General features: G+C 45.5%; 1 long non-coding RNA gene across 2 annotated transcripts in view; it reads left to right on the forward strand.

Annotated features, from left to right (window-relative positions):
- LOC143651532 (uncharacterized) overlaps window positions 1-17,444 on the forward strand; it is a 77,029-nt gene that overhangs the window by 38,828 nt on the left and 20,757 nt on the right. The window lies entirely within an intron of this gene.

The raw sequence follows: 17,444 nt of genomic DNA on the forward strand, positions 1-17,444 counted from the left end.
GAGAATTTTGCCTTAGGAGAGACTTTGTCTGTAGCTAACATTCATGAGACTGTGTACTATTTTTGAGTTGGCATTACATTTGTGTTCTTATTGAAATGATTTAAGGATTTTGTGATATTGCAATGAATATATTTTATATATAGAAAGATTTAGTGCATTGTATGCAGGACAGATGAGCACAGTTAGGCAAAAAAATATCTGCTATGGTTTTCTATTTAGAGATTAAGTGTGGTTTAAGATGATGCTTATAGTTGCCAAGATGACAAGGGGTAGACTGTGTAGTAGTTCAGATGTCACCTTGGCCAGGTGATGGTGTCCTGCTGTTCTGTTGCTGTGAACTTAAATCATCAGCACGTGAAATTCATCTATGGCTGATTACATCTGTGGCTGGCTGAGGAGAGTGCCTTCTGCAATGAGAGTTGTTAATTTAGTTAGCTGGAGGCTTCAAAAAGAGGTGTCAGAAGAGAGATAAGCAGCTCAGACCCAGATATTTGGAGATGCAGAAGGGAATCACCCTGGGGAAAGACATTTGAACCCAAAAGTTGGGAGGGAAGCTCTGCCGATGTCACTGTGCACCTTCCCATGTGATAGAGAAACTCAGAGGAAAGCCAGCTGCCTTTCCTCTGAAGAACTGTAAATTTGTAGTTAAATAACTCCTCCTTATAAAAGCCAGTCCATTTCTGGTATATTGCATTCTGGCAGCATGAAGAAACTAAAACAAGCCCCAAAGCCACAGCAGAGCCTGCAGGGAGGGTGTTGGGCCACTTCTCTGGTGCTACAGAAATGGCCCAGGAGGTATCAGCCCTGCTGGGGTGCCGGGGAACACTGGCCTAGAACACTGGTCCAGGGTGGAGCCAGCACCCTGAACAGCCTGTGGGTGGAGCCCGGCTGGGGACCAGCTGGTTTAGGTACCTCCCTTTACTTCCTCTCTGGAGGCTGCCGTGATAAGACTCAGCACCTTGGCTTGTTGTGGGGCTTAAGGAAACTAAGCCATGTACACTCATTTGCTTACTCCCTGGCATATAATCAGTGATCAAACGTTAGTCAACTTTGCTCTTGCTAACTATTGCTGCTCCTCTTGGCCCCCATCTACCACGACAGCCTCCACCTCCCAGGGCAAGCTCCTTACCTTCTCTGGGCTTCAGTTCCCCCAGCCCAGCTCTAAGGCCACCTCCAGTGCTGCCACTCAACTCTTCTGCTACCTGGTTTTCCCTCTTCTGCTGGGCTGCAGGCAAGGCTGCCACCAGCAGCAATGACAATCTTCAATTCCTGAAGTAAAACTCTCGGGGTCTGGCTTCAAGTTCTTAATGTTGGAAGATTCAAAAGGAAATTGGGGTGGAAAAGAAATCTCTGGGAAACTGACACCAGGCTGTAAGAAGAGTAAGGAGGGGCCACAGCTATCTTAGAGGCAAGATCAGGAGGTGGTGGCCAGAGGTTTGGATCCTGGCTGGACCACACGCTCACCATCCGACCTGGCCTGTAAACTGGTGAGCCATATTATGTGTGAGGATTAGAGATCAACTGATTCAGTGCCTAGTTAGCAACAATTTCTATTACCCATATGGATCACTGGATCCAAATTATGATGATTGACTGCCCACAGTGTCCTATTCAGCAGCTGGCAGGAGACAGGGGTGGGTCTTTGTCCCCAGCTCCTGTCCCTGCCTCCCAGAAGATAAAAACTTAGCTCTGAAGGTGCTGGGCACTCCAGAGGAATAAGCAAACCCATTTGCTCAGGTTGCTGACTGTCTCTCTGTAGGATCATTCTTTCAGGGACAGGGAGGGGCCTGGGGAGACTTCCCAAAGGAGGCAACATATGAGCAGGGTTCCACAGAGAAAGAAGCCATGGGAAAACAGATTTGATTCAGGAATCTACTGGGACAGAGCTCCCGGACAGAGACGAGGAAGACAGAGGGATGGGTTGACTGAGTTTGCCTCCTTGTCTTAAATCAGAGGTTGGCAAACGATGGCCTGAGGCCAAATCTGGCCTGCCTCCTGTTTTTGTATGGCCTGGGGGCTAAGAATGGATTTTACAGCTGAACATTTGCAATTGAGGATATGAACACTACCTATGAATGACAATTAAATAAACACTATAAAAAATTGGATTCCATTCTTATTATATGTAGACCTGTATTGACAAAATAAATGTACTTAATTATTATATTTCCAATTTCATCAATTAAAAAATATGAGAAAAATTTTTCTCTCTCTTGTTATTGAAGTACTTTTGTGACAGCTTCATTTTATCTCTTACAAAGCCTAAAATATTTACTCTCTGGTCTTTAACAGAAAAAGTTTGCTGACTCCTGTCTTAAACCCTGGGAAGAGAAAAATGTTTGTGTTTACCTAGCACCTACCACATGGGGTGGGGGTGTGTGTGCTAACATTTTCAGACCCACTGTTAACTTGACGGTGACTTTACACATTTCACAAAAGAGGTAAAGGGGCCCGGAAGTGACACAGTTGACAGAGGAGGGATTTAAACCCAGGTCTTCTCCTGCCAGAGTCCCTTCCTTCTTCACCACAGCCTGTGTGATTGCCAAAGATCACAGCCAGGTGAATTTTAAGACATGCAGGTAAGGATATGCATGATTTCCACAATCCTTTCATTTATCCCATTGATTCTGCTAAGGCTACTATCCTTTGAGTGTTTCCAGCTCCTCACTGCAAGCTGTGCCATTGTGGATTGGATCTTTGCATCACTCCCGGAGTTCTCTGCATAGTCCGCTGTTGGAACAGGAATTGCCAAATGCATGGCCTCCTGGTGACAGCGTGAGGCTAAAGGTGTCGCCTTCACAGGCACACGCACACCAGCCTTGGAGCCCTCCTTGGGCCTTGGAGCCAAGCCTTCCTCAACCCTGGGCTCCGGGTCGGTCCTGCTGTTCCCCGCTCCGCCAGGGACCCGGGTGGGTGCCTGCCCAACAGCTGCAAGGGAAGGCTGCGGGCGACGGCCACGTGCAAGCTTTTTTTTAGGTTTTCTGGCTCACAGGAAAGGAAATTCTATGTATTGGCCTCGAACAAACAACCCAAGGAAAATCCCAGAGTTGGAGGTGGGGGGCAGGATTCATCTCTCAATGCTATTGTTCACTGCGTGCAAACCAAAATGCCCTCGCCCTCCCGCACGAGAGTCCCCAGTGAACGGCAATGCTTAGAAGTTTCCCATTTTTCTGTGATGTCAGAGATGTTTTAACCAGCTGGGGGCAGAATTACATTCTGGAAATTACAGGGGATGAAGGGGAAAAAAAAGTGAATATTACAAATACAGTAGCTTTCAGAGTCTGATCTTCACTATTAATGCATTATAAAGCAACTTTAAAAATCCTATCAGGAGAAGTGATGTTTGAAGCCACATTATATTTTAAAAGTGTCAGGATACAGGCGAGTTTACATTTGACAAGCAATTTAAATATTTCAATATATTTTATATCTTTGAAAAAAAAATTCGCAGGATCAAAACCTAGATGAAACTCTTTCATTTGGTACCTGGGTAGGAAAACATTGAGTTACAAATCTTCTTGACAATGTGGATTCTGGGTGTTACATAACCATTTTTAATCTTCTGAAATATTTCATTGCCTGGGAAAGCAAATCGGAACCCAGTATTGTGTGCTTTTAAATTCATTTGTCTTAACACCCTTTCACTTTCTTGTTCTGCTTTGATGGTCTGATTACTTCTCTACATAAATATAAGCCTGAATTCATTCTGGGTATAAGCCTTATCTCTTTCCTCCGCAGCGATATGGGATGCAGAAGAGCCTTTTTTTTTTTTTCTCCTGTGCTTTAAAGTGAATTTAGTAGTGAATGGTGTCTGCTGTTGCAGAAAAGCCCATCTATTTATCCCTATAATCAGGATGGCGCAGACAGCGGGGCCCAGCATTTCAAGTTCAGATGCAGTAAAGATTTATTTAGCACCTACTATGAGTCAGAATGCTCCTAGGCATCAGCCTGCCAGGAGGAAGAAAGCACGCACCGTATATTGACAGCTCCCTTAACCCCTCCTGTTTGTGGCCGGTATTTGGCAAAGACAAGTAACCTGCCCCAGTGCACTGGGGAAGGAGTAGGGGACGGGACCCTGGGTCGTCTGAGTCCCCACTTCTCTCTGCCTTCTTCTCCATCTGATCAAATTGCAGTGGACAGGGAAACTGGAGTCAGGAGCTGGAGGGCCAGGGACAGGGAGGTGGGTCAGCCCTATTTCCTTCGCCTCACATTTCTTCTTGGACTCATCTTCTGGTTGGTGCTGGAGGCAGGGCTGCAGAACGTACCGGGTCCGCTTCTGGATCATTCTAGATTGCTCTGGAAAGCCTTCCCCTACCAATATATGATATTTCCCAAAACTACTTTCTCAAATTCTCTCCCTTTGTTTCTTCTTGGCACTATCAATACAACAGTCTCAAAAGCAACGGAGGCTTCCTTGCCCAGCGCCCCAGAGCTACAAAGACGAATCAAGTTCCCAGGAGAACCGAAGCTCTGTGGAAGTGCCACCCTGCAAACAGGCACTCTGGAGTACCCCAGCCAGAATATGTCCAAAGCTGGTGTTTTTGAGCTGGAGATGGAGAGATGCCCTTGGACAAACAGCCATGCCTTTGTTTCTCTTTCTTCTTGTGCTTGCAGACCAGCAAACGGGGTGACAGGAAGATGCTGTTTGGAGGCAGCTCGGAAGGAAGGTTGCCAGTCATTGCAAGTAAAAATACAGGGCACTAAAACAAACAAACAAAAAATACAGGACACAGTTAAATTTAAGTTTTAGATAAACAATAGATGATGCGATATTTGGGATGTACTTATACTAAAAAGTCTTTGTTGTTTATCTGAAATTCATATTTAACTGTACTTCCCATATTTTATCCAGCAACTTATCAGAAAGACATGCTTTCCTTTACCATGAGCAGTCCTGGCTGATGTTTGTTCAGGAGCATAGGAGCTCGGTGGTCCATTAAATTCATTTACTTTTTTAGGTGGTTGTCATCCTTTACTAGGGCTGCCACAACAAAGTACCACAAACTAGGTGGCTAAAAACAACCAAAATGTATTGTCTCGCAGATCTCAAGTCCAGAAGGCTGAAGCAAGGCAAGGTATGGACAGGACAGTGCTGCCTCCCAGGTCTCTGGGGAAGAACCTTGCTTGCCTCTGCCAGCTTCTGGGGCTCACTGGCACTGCAGCCCCCGTCTCACTCCCCAACCGTGACTGTGGATACAGCTTTTGTCCTTAATCCTTATTCACTACACGTCTTTCACCATTACAAACCCAGTCCCCACCAGACTGTCCCAGACTTTCCATTGTGTCTTTATAATCTACCCACAACCCACTTCTTAGAGGACCTGCTTTGGGTCTCACGGCAACCACAGGTGTGCCACTGCTGCTGTGCACCCCAAGTTCTACTGTCTCTGTGTTTCCCGCCCTTGTCACCTTGGATTCCCTGCTCCTTTTCATGTCCATCTTGTGGATTTCAAATTTAGGCCTCTGGGATACTAGCCCATTTTCTGGATGTCCCCTGTGTCTGTTGGGTGGAACCTCTCAGCATGAGCTTTGAGGATACCCTAATTTCATACCCCTAAGGCCCACCTCACCCTACTGGGCTCTTCTAGGACCAGTACCCCATCCCAGCCCCAGCTGTGGCTATTCTGCCTCATCTGCAGAGCCTGCAGCTCCTAAGGGAGGTGAACTGAACGTGAAGGAGACACCCCAAGAACAGTCGTGTTTAAACCATGAATGACTTGAGCCTCCAGCATCATAGCTGGGCATTTGCAATCTCTTCTGAGTGTAAAACCCACTGCAGCTTCACCAGTGCGGGCCTGGATGCCACCCAGAGCCCCTGGCCTGGAACCAGAAAACACAGCGGGCTGTCAGTCTGAAAAGGATGAGGATGTGTATGCCCTCTCCCCCCCCCCCCACATACACACACATAAAAAGAAACCCTGGGCAATGGGACCAGAGGCTTTTATTTTCATTTAGGTGCAGACCCTCCTAAGCCGCATGATAAGAGACGTCTCTCAGCCGCATGTTTTAAAACATTAAAACACAAAGAAGTTATGCCAGGAGGGTACATCTGAAATGTTGGAAAACAATAATAACAGTGACGAGATGAGAATATTCGCTGAGTACCGACTATATGCCAGGAGCTTCAATACCCATTGAATATCATCATTCCCATTTCCCCAAAAGTTAATGCTCCACTACCCAGAAAATACACAGATACTTTCATAACTATATGAAACCCCAAATGGCTGCTAAAGGGGCCTGATGAGCCAGGAGCAGGGGAAACTGGCTGGTTCGTCCTGATTGCAGTTCAGGTCACTGAGACTCCACATGCTCCACCGAAAAGGACACTAATCGGGAACTGATCAAATTATCTTGTTAGGAAGATAGATGGCTATAATAGCAGCAGGGGAAACAATGCCACAGTTGAACAATGTAATTATATGTGGATTACATTCAACATTAAGATGCCCTGTGTGGGTGTGAAATGTATGTTTTGGTTCCTCAACTACTTACCTCTAGGGCTTTGGTTGTTGGGCTCTAACACCTAATGCTGGAAGGAAAACACCCAACAAAGGCAGTTAGGAGCTTTGAGGAGATGAGCAGGACCAAGCCGTCCCCCAGGCCTCCATGCTCAGCAACCTTGTCCCAGCCGAACACTGAAGACTAATTTATTTATCCCCGGCACAAAAGTTCTGCCATGTGACTTGAGGATATATACATGGAATCAGAATTTTCTTGCTGGAAAGGTCATGGATGGATGTCCTATAATCAATTGTTGCTGCTTTTTTAGAGGAAGAAACATCTACACAGAGAGGTTAGGAGATTCCTAGAAGCTTAGGAGCAGAGCCAGGGAGGCAGTCAAGATTTCTAGACCTGTCCTGCAGGCCTTTTCATGTAAGAAACTCAAGTATCTGCAAACATCCAATGTCAAGGCCAGACATGGGACTGAGCCCCACTTTGCCCTTAACCTTAAGTGTGCTATGCCTTCACCTTCCTTGCTGCCTTCACGCTCACTTCTGCCTGCCAGCAGATATTCTTCTCAAACATCAGCTCAGCTCTTCTTTGAGATTTCTTCTCTCTCCTGTGGCTGGTATCTCAATTTTCCAGGCCCTAGAAGATAATCTAATACTTAACCACCATTAATAAATGAAAGGGATAAATAAATGAATGAAGAACTGAAGGGTGAAATTTGAGATCCCAGGAACTTCCCATATGTGGATCACACCCCCTACTCCTGCACATTGCTTTAAATGTCATGTCTTTAACTTTTATTTAAGGTTCCTACAAGCCATATGATGCTATTTCTGTATTTCCTGTGCAATATCTATCTTGAGATATTTCATTCCAAGTTTAGAACTAGGAAAAAAGTCTGTCTCCCCTAGAGAGCTTACATAATTTGTTGCCTTTGGATAATATGTGTTACATAACATTGAGTTTCCCTCTTTGCTTTGGCCACTAGGAAACTCAGAGCCTTGTTCTAAACTCAGTCACAGAAACTGTGCAGACCCCTGTTTTTTAAAATCACATTTTCTTATTTTTATTCCTATTTTATTAACCTTCTTTCATGTTGATTGCTTAAGCTGCCTCAGATCTTTTTTTTTTAATTGAATGATGCAGAATATAAATACATCAAATGAGTATATTTTAAAAATAAACTTGTAGAGGAATAACATTCTGCTATTTCAGGATTTATGAGCTAGGTTACAGCTTAGCTGTCCTTCTGGGATTTCCTGATTATCAACAGTGGAGACACTGAGTCCATACATCTGAAACCATTTTACCACTCTGTCCACACTGTGTGGCATGTGAGTCCATACATCTGAAACCATTTTGCCCCTCTGTCCACACTGTATGGCATGGACCTGGGTCGTTGCTGGTCTCCCAGCCAGACTGTGGGCTCCTTGAGTCAGGGCCACGTAGTCTGCCTCTTCAGCCCCTCACGGGGGTGGAGATTTGCTGAACGGACCTGCCAAATGCCTACATGAGAGGGTGGTAGGAAAGGAAAGGGAATACTGCAAAAATGCAAGTGCTGATTGCCATCATCTCTTACTTACTTTATTTAATAATCAGTTTCTTAACATTTCATATAAGACCCTTTGTCGTCTGACCATGAGTTAGCTCTTTAGCCTCTCCTCTTTTTCCTTTTCCCTGCTTCTTCCATCCTGTACATATCAATCCTAAGAAACTTTATTCTCCAAATATGGAATGCTCTTTGACTCTTGTCCAGGCCTACTCCTACTCATCCTTCAAACCCCCAGTGAAATGACTCTTCTTTCTGAGAAATATTTTTTGATCTTGCCAGGCCCACACAGAGTAATTTGTTCTCTTCTCAGTGTATCTATTGAGTTATCATACTTTATTAAAACAGTTCATACATTGTATTTGATGGGTGGCGGATTTTACTTGAAGGAGTAGTTTGGAGCCCGGGTTGCCTGGACTTGTGTTTCAGCTCTGCTGCTTTGTGACCATGTGACTTTGGACAAGTCACATAATGGCTGTGTGCCTTAGTTTCCCCTTCTGTGAAATGGAATAATAAAAGGACTCCCTTCATAAGAGGATGACAAGGTAAATATGGTCAAGTGTTTAGAACAGTGGCTGGTATACAGTGAGCTCAAGGTCAAAGCTAGCCTGGTTTTCATCTCTTTTCTTTCCCTCAACTCTTTAGGATGGGGGTATTTATCCTAGGCTAATCAGTCTTTTCCAAGGAATACTTAGTAATGTTTTAAAAAATGATTGTGGAATTAATAACCGAATGAAATGGCTGGATAATACAAGATTTTATTCCTTCTCCTAGAGAAGTGTGCTAATTTTAGAAAAAGATCCTCATCCTTGGTTATGAATTGGAATTGTGTCCCCCAAGAAGGTACGTTGACGTCCTGACCCTGGTTCCTGTGAATGTCGCTTTACTTGGAAATGGTCCTTGCAGATGCTATTAGTTAAGACCAGGTCCTACCGGAGTGGTTGGCCCCTTCATCCAAAGTGACCCGTGTCCTTATGAAGAGGGGAGAAGAGATATAGACAGACAAGGCACCTATATGATGGAAGCAGAGATTGAAGTTGCAGCTGCAGGTCAAGGGACACCAGCAATTGTCAGCAGTGTGAGTTTAGGAAGAGGCAAGGAAAGACTTTCTTCTGCAGGCTCCCAAGAGAGTCTGGCCCTGAGGACATGGGCACCTTGGCTTTGCACTTGTAGCCTCTAAATTATGAGACAATCACTGTCTGTTGTTGAAGGCTGCCCCCGAGTTTGTCCTTTGTTTGGCAGCCTTGGGAAACTAAGATGCCCCTTTTTTCCAATAACAAAACACAACTCCCCACTCCCTGCCCCGAGGCCCAGGAGGGGGGCCCTTCTCAGGAGAGGGAGGAGCCTCTGAGCAGACACTTTCTTCCTTCTGAGTCTTCCCTCCCCAGCTTGCAGAAAGTGGGAATGGGGGCTCCTGCCCTAATCTGAATGATGCCCCTGGTTGCAAGGGAATTGCCCCTCAACCCAGCACAGTGCAGAGGCCTCCAGGAGAGCAAGGCCCACATAGGGGTGGGGGTGAGGGGAGGAGCACCCCCTTCAGGCTCTAGGGAGGACAAAGGCTCACAGAACTGACCTGGAGACTGAAGCAGCAAGAGATGCTTAGGGGGCTCCAAGGTCCCTTTCCCCACTCCAGTCTTTTCCCCGGGAAAGCTTGGCTAGAGTTCCACTGGACCTGGACCCACAAGAACCAGGGGCTTTGGAAGCCAGCCATATACGTCAGACTTGCCCCCATGGTCCAGAGACTTGCCCCTTGGTCAGAGAGGAAGAGGGAAAGACAGACGGCTCAGTAGCCAGCTACCCCTCACCATGAAAAATACACCCTCAGATTTATTTCCAGTGAGAGTCCTGCAGTCAGAAGAAGTGCTGGGAACACAGAGCAGACAGGCATGGGCCAGTCTTCAGGTGCTGGAGGGAAGGCTTCCTGGAGGAGGCATTGTCTATGCTGCTTCCTGAATAACTGAGTCATGCTGAAGAGGACACATTCATCAGGTCAGAAAGTTTTGAGCAAGTGAAAAATCCAAGTCAAAAAAAAATTTCCAAGTATTTCTGAACTTCCTATACCTGGCCCTCCCAGGGTGATTACACAGAGACAGATTTCTAACCTCTCCTGGCTGGGGAGTGGGTCACAGCTCTCTGAGTGGTGGAAAAGCCATTGCTAATTGATAACTGGCACAGTCCCATTTGTGGCTGTTATTTTTTTAATCTACAGTATTATGTTAATTATAACATTAGGCTCAATGATTTGTAGCCTCTAAGGATGCTTCTCATTCACGACCACAATCAGAATAGCATTAATTTTTCCTAAATGTTTTGCAAAACATTAATAAAAAAAAAAAGCCTTTTCCTTGAAATGGTGTTCTCTGCCACTCTCTGCAGTTACATCATCAGCACAGAACTTCCTCAACTGAAGAATTTTTCTCCTTTATAATTTAGCCTTATAAGTTATGCCTTTATTGTGCTGAGATGCGCCACAACCACTGCTAAAAATCACTGTATTCGAAGCAATGTCCTATTGACGTACATATCAGAGCTGGAGGAGATCTTTTTGGGGAGGTCCTTTCCTCATTGGTGTTAGACAAAGTACAGTCAAGTTAGTCAATGTGTAATAAAGTGTGGGGTTCTTTATCAAGATAAAGAACAGAAAATAAAATAGAGATAATTTAATCACAAAATTGGTACTGGTTTTGAGGACATCCATCGCTATGGAGATGTTAGAGCAGATTCCAGCTTGCATTTTAATGGTGAACTTAAATAAATCTGAGTCCTGGAGAGAAACTGCTCAGTGTATGGAATCTGAGTTAATCAGTGAAATAGCTCCGACTTGGATTTAAAGCCGGGTAGATGTCTGCAGGGAAGAAGCAGGATAATCCAAGCTCTGTCTGGCTCTTTGAATTTATTTTCAAGTTCTGTGATTTTTGGAGTCGAGCCCAAACTCTTCAACCAGGCATGTGGGGCCCTCCGGATTCAGGGATGCCCCTCCTTCCCAAACTGCAGCTCCCACCAGCCCTGGACACCCTTGGATTGCTGCCACTGACTCAGAGATGGCTGGGCCTGGGTGTTCTGTCTGTGAGCCGGTTGATGGCTGGGCCTGGGCTGACCCTGCCCTCAGCCAGCTCCCTGCCTCCCCTCTCCATCAGAGCCCATTTTCAAAGCACCACCCTCACCTATTGACAACCCCTGTACTTTCCTTGAATCCCTCTTCAGGGAGTGGCATCTTGCTGTTTTTAGGGGTGTCAGTGGACTTGGAAGTCAAGGTTTCTGCGTTCAAATCCCAGTTCTGATATTTACTAACAACCGAGGCTCAGTTTCCTTATCTGTCCAATGGGGATCACACTAGAAACTGCCCTTATGGCAGATTCACATGCATGACAGGTGCCCGTGTGTGTCCTCCTGAGCCAGGCGGGTCACAAGGGCTCGTGTACATGGCAGTTGTCATCTGGACCCTGGGCCAGCCTGACTCACATGAAGGCCATCAATGTACACGGCTCATCTCCCTGTCAGTGCTTAGTGGATGTTTAATAAACGTGCTTAATTCATACTTGGGCATCTGCTAACAGCGGCATATTCATAGCCGAAGAAGGTAGAACGTTTTCTTTGAATAACAATCTCTGACTCTAATTATTCTGTCTCTCGTGCTCTTCTGATGATGGCAAAGAAGTTTAGAAACCTGTGCCTGGCATCAGGCTCAGTGCTTTGGGCAGACTCCTCTGGCAGAAGCCCTATTATTATCACTGCCCTGCACCAGCTCATCACAGCTACACCAGCAGCTGGAACGAAAAGACCTCAAAAGTTTATTTTCAAATGACTTAACAGTTCTACGTGGATGTTTCTGGCCTGGGGCATCTCCCTCCATGTATTAACTCAGGAGCTCAAGCTTCTTCCATTTTGCGCCTCTACCACTATCTTCCAGTTCACCTTCAGTTGGAAGAAAGATAAGAGTGGGTATGTGGTGGGTGTGGCCCCCCAACCCTGTACACAGGGAGCAAGACTCATCAGCAGAAATAATCATGTGATCACATCTAGCTGCAGTGGGGGGAAGGTGGCTGGGAAACGTGGTCTGGGGCTGGGTACCCCCTGCAGGGCTGTCTCACGCTGACGAGTCCAGCTCTCAAGAACTGATTCTGCTTGTCTCCTCCCAAATCCACAGTCAGTGATGTCACATTGTTTTTATGAAATCAGCCCCGGCAGGAGTATTTACACCACAGTATTCGGCAAATGTAGTATTTTTTTTTCTAGTGAGTCGGTTGAGCAGTACACTACCAGTGACTTCCAAGAGAAAACGGAACATGGAGGATGGAAAAGAGAGCCTGAATTTTACAACCATGGGTTATCCCTGCTAGGTATTATCACAGTTCCATTTTAAGGATGAGGAAATGGAGATTTAGCTGTGCTAACCAGCTCCTTTACCCTGGACCTCTGAGCTAGTGAGAGTAGAATCGAAAAGTGCTTCTGGCTCTCTCCTTCCACCCTGCCATCTGGCCTCCCAAACCCAGAACTCTTACTTGCAATATTATTAGCAATTCTATTTTTAATGTACACATGTGTTTACCCTCCTCAAACTATTTTGGAGCTATAGGGAAAAAAGATGATTTTTTTTTTCCTGCAACTAGGCTGAATTGGAATTGAAACCAGTTTATTTTTGCTTTTATCATTATTAAAAATAAATTTTTCTTTCTTTGTCCCAGAATTATTCTAGAAACCATTATTGACAGGTTCCCGCAGCTCTGAGTATTGTTCTATAACTCTTAAGGCCCAAACAGCATTTTTTTTTCTCCCAGAAAATGTGGCTGACTATTTTTTATGGAGTATTTTCCTAGTAAATCTCACTGCTAAATTGGCCACTTTATTCATGATGATTTCTTCAAATATATCATACTTGTGGCACAATATGAATAATGAAGAGGAATATTTTCAAACACATAAATGGCTCTGAGTAAAACTAATGGGCAAGGCATTTAGCAAAGTTGACAGGGGCGTGATCAGCGCTCAGCCTGCTTTGGAGAGAAATGGGGGGTTGCACAGGCCCTCTGAACATGGACCCTTCCTGTCTTTGTCCTTGGCCCCAGCATCCCAGGCTGCTCTGAGCATCCTTGTCAAGTCCAGCTGGCTCTCACAGCTTTGCTTCCTGCAGCCATTACAAACCCCTGTGGGCTTCTACCTGACAAGTAGAAGAGTGCACTGGTTAGACCCTCGGGCCTGAGAGTCCGCCACCAGGATTTAAATCCAGCCCTGCCACTTGCCAGCTGCGCAGCCTTGACAAAGCTAACTCACTTCTCTGAACCTCTGTCTCCTCTTCAAAATGAGAACAATTTTAACTAGTAGAAGAGTCCACATGTAACTACATGTAAGCACTTGCCAAGTGCTTAAAATGCTGCTTGCAGGTACTAAGTGCTCTGTTTCACACTTATTATAGTTATTTTATTTATCACATTGGGCTCCACCATAAACATGGTGATACAGGTTGGTCCCCTAAGCATCACCCTGAATGGAGCACCTTATTATTGTTCCTGATTTTGTTCTAAATTACCAACATTTAAAAACTCAAGCACATAAAAAAAAATCTGTCACTGACTTTTTGGAGTAGAGGGTAGGGGTGGGTATCAGTTTGCCTCTGCTTTCACCTTTCTGATGCCCTCTAAGACTGTCCTGCTTTTCTCTGCTGGTCCCAAAGACACATGCGATCGTGGTTGCCCCTGGACAATGGAGGGTATGGACTTGGCCTAGTGGGGTTTTAGAATCATTCCCTGGCATTGTGGATGACAGAATGAGAGGCAGAGACAGGAACAAGAGTCTGGAGGCCTTGGGCACAGAGCAGGAAATAAAGTCAGGGCTGCCTTTATTTCTGATGGTGTTGGAGACCAGCTAGTTTTCTCCAGGCAGGATCTCCATCAGACCAAAGGTGCTGCCTCAGCTTCTATCTCACAGGACAAGGGTCCACCACCCTATGCTCCACCTCCATCCCACCTGTTCTGTCACCAGGGTGTGAGGGGCGTTTTGGAGTGAGGGAACTTATTGCAGGCCCCTTAAATCCATTTGGAATCTCAACAAACATTTCTTGACCACCAACCATGTGCTGGGAATCATGCTTGTTTCTCTAATATTATCTTATTTAATTAAAAACTTTCTTCGTGGCCTTTACCTGGTGGTGGTCTTTCATGGTTTGTTTGTGTTGTGTCTTTCCTCAGTTGCTCAAGTGCATGGAAGAAGTGTCTAGAACCAAGGTGATGCCTGATTGAGTTGGTGGAAAAAATGAATGAATGAAAGAACATGTTCTCCATGCTCTCTGAGATAAGCAATAATCCCAATAAGAGTAGATGAGGACAAATGCTGCAAAGGGGTAAATGCAAAGACTTCGATGAGAAACAGAACTTTTGTTTATGTTATTTCATTATCTTTTTATTTCTCTGGGCCTGGATTTCCATATTGAAAAATAAGGGTTGCAATAGACCTGCCACACATGGCGGTGGTGAGGATGAAATGAAATCAGATCAAGGGTTTAGTTCAGGGCCTGGAATTTCAGGAACACTCAATGAAGTGCTGCCAAACTCCTGACCAAGAGGAAGGACTGGGTCAAGGGTAACCTTAATTCTGAGACTCCTCGGCCCACTGAGGGCCAGGCATGCACATGGGGACATGTCCAGGGTGTTGAAGAGGTTGGGAGACTTGTCATGTGAGAGGTAGTTTTGTACTATCAGCGGGTAGCACGTAAGAAGAAGAAGATTGGGGTGGGAAAGAAGAGTGTTGTGTTCAGCTTTGCTTTTGCTGCTTCCTGGATTCGTGACCAGCCATCTCCCCTCTAAGGGTAGCCTCCTGCATATTCATTGAACATATTCACTGAATGCATGCTAAGGGCTGAGTACCGTACTAAGTCTGGGGTCACAGCCATGAACGTGGCACAGCTCTTGCTCCCAACTTGCTCTCAGTCTCACAGAGGAAACCGAAGGTAAGAAGTTGAATGTATCCATTTCCTCTTACTGCTGTAAAAAATTAGTGCATCAAAACAATGCAGATTTACTGTCTCACAGTTCTGTAGGTCAGAAGTTCAAAAAGGATTGGCAGAGCTGTGTCCCTTTTTGGAGGCTCTAAGGGGGAATCTGTTTTTATGTGTTTTCTAGAGGCTACCCGCATTCCTTGGCTTATGGGGTAGCATCAATCTGACCTCTTCTTCTGTCATCATGTCTCCTTTTCTGACTTTCCTGTCCCTCTTTTGCGTGGGCCTGGATCTGTGTGATTACATTGGACCTGTCTATATATCCAGGATAACCTCCTCATCTCAAGAGCCTTAACTTGATCATGTCAGCAAAGTCCGTCTTGCCATGTTATGTGTTTGGACATGGACAACTTTGAAGGGCTATTTTTCTGCCTATGACAATGGCAAGGGAATGTGATTAATGCAATAAGGGCACCTGGAGGTCATAGGAGTCTGCCTTGCCCAGCTTGAGCATCAGGGTTTCAGGACTAGAAAGCAAAAGTTTGGATCTGCAGAACCCCAAATCCCAACCTTGGACATTTTGAGACATACTCAAAACAAATATATGTCCTATTCCAGTATTTTGAGTTTGCCGCAACTAAAGCACATGTTCCAGTTTGTTAAAGCTGCCAGAATGTGATATACCAGAAATGGGTTGGCTTTTACAAAGGAGATTTATTAGGTTATAGATTTACAGTTCTAAAGCCATAAAACTGTCCAAACTAAGGCATTAACAAGAGAGTACCTTCACTAAAGAAAGGCCAATGGTGTTCCTTCACATGGGAAGGCACATGGTGATGTTTGCTGGTCCTTCTCCCCTGGATTCTGGTTTCAAAATGGCTTCCTCAACTCCTGTGAGTCTTTCTTGCTTCTCCCAGGGTGTTTTCTTTCTCTCTTCTCTCTCCAAAATGTCTCTGCTTTTTTATCTTCTCATGAAAGACTCCAGCAAGCCTATTAAGACCCACCTTGGATGGGGTGGGTCACATCTCCATGGAAACAAAAGTTCCCACCCATAATAGATCTGCCCCCACAAGACTGGATTAAAAGAACATGGCTTTTCTGGGGTTCATAACAGCTTCCACAAGTCCATAAGCTGACTTATGGAGTCAGCTTTACTTGCAAATTGTAAATAGCAAGAAGAAAGGGTCAGCCTGTAAGCGACTCAAGCTTCCTTGTGAACACATTCTAGCATTTTCCTGCTTCTGGCTCCCCACAGTGCCCTGTCATTATGTCCACGTGAACCAAAAGTGTTTCCTCAAATAACTCAGAGGATCTCTGACACTAGCCAGGTGGCTTTGAAAGAGAAATAGTCAAAATGATGCTGAAAGACAGCCCTTACCTGGCCCTGACATGTCCAGACCTTGTTTTAAACTACGTTCTTCTGAAGGCAGAGCTTCCTATGCTTGGTTGGGTGACTCATCACATGGAGAAACATTACTCACATTGGGTTACACACAGCACCAGCTAAAATGGGGAAAAATCACTCCTGCGTCATCCCTGGAGCAGGGCAGCAAGCCCTTGCCTGATCTACATGGGATTGTTGAAGTGAGGGGGTCCCAAAGGAGCAGCCTAAGGCAGAACTGGCCTTTGTTTCTCAGCCTTCCCCAGGGAAGACTATGAAGACTCACTTCAAAAAGCATGTTCTGCACTGCCTCTGTGCCTTGACGGGTGAGTGGCATGGGGGAACGATGGGTGAGTGGCATGGGGGAATGATGGGTGACTGGCATGGGGGAACTTCCTGTTTCCTCTGGAAGCTTCTGGCGGGCTATGGAACTAAAGCTATGGGAGCAACAGCCTCCTGTGCATCTGCCCATTGCATATTTGCTTTGTATTTTTAGTTTCCAAACTTTGACATCTACATTCTCCATGCTGTGGCTTGGGTGGAAGCCTGCCAAGCTTCCTGTGAAGCTACCCACTGCTGAGTTCCTTGCTCTTCCTCCAGCAGAACAAGTCATCCAAGAGAGGATCCTCTTGGAAAAGTTGAATGTTGGAGCCAAGAGCAGTGGGTGGTGATGAAGGTGAAAGCAACCACCTAGGAACCTCCCTGAACCAGACAGGAGAGGCAAGCTGGCTGTTTCCTCTGATTTGGGAAGTCATTAGCTACTCCATGAGTCCCCATCCTGTCCTGCAAAATGCATGCATGCACACACCCACTCACACACATGTGTACATGTCTCATATACACTCACACACATGTGTACTCAGTCTTACACATATACACATTCACACCCAAATATGCAATGCCCTCACACACATGCACCTACACATGCATATTTTCTCACAGACACATTCACACATGCACACACATATATATACCCATACACACACACACTCTCTCATGCATGTGCACACTCTCTCACATGCACACAGGCACACACAGACATATGTATATACTGTCTCACATAAGCATAAACACCAAGAGACCAGGGCTGCCACATCTGGGCAGACAGAAGATACAATTGCTGCTCAGCG

The sequence above is a fragment of the Tamandua tetradactyla genome, chromosome 12, assembly GCF_023851605.1.
Source record: "Tamandua tetradactyla isolate mTamTet1 chromosome 12, mTamTet1.pri, whole genome shotgun sequence".
Classification (NCBI taxonomy): domain Eukaryota; kingdom Metazoa; phylum Chordata; class Mammalia; order Pilosa; family Myrmecophagidae; genus Tamandua; species Tamandua tetradactyla.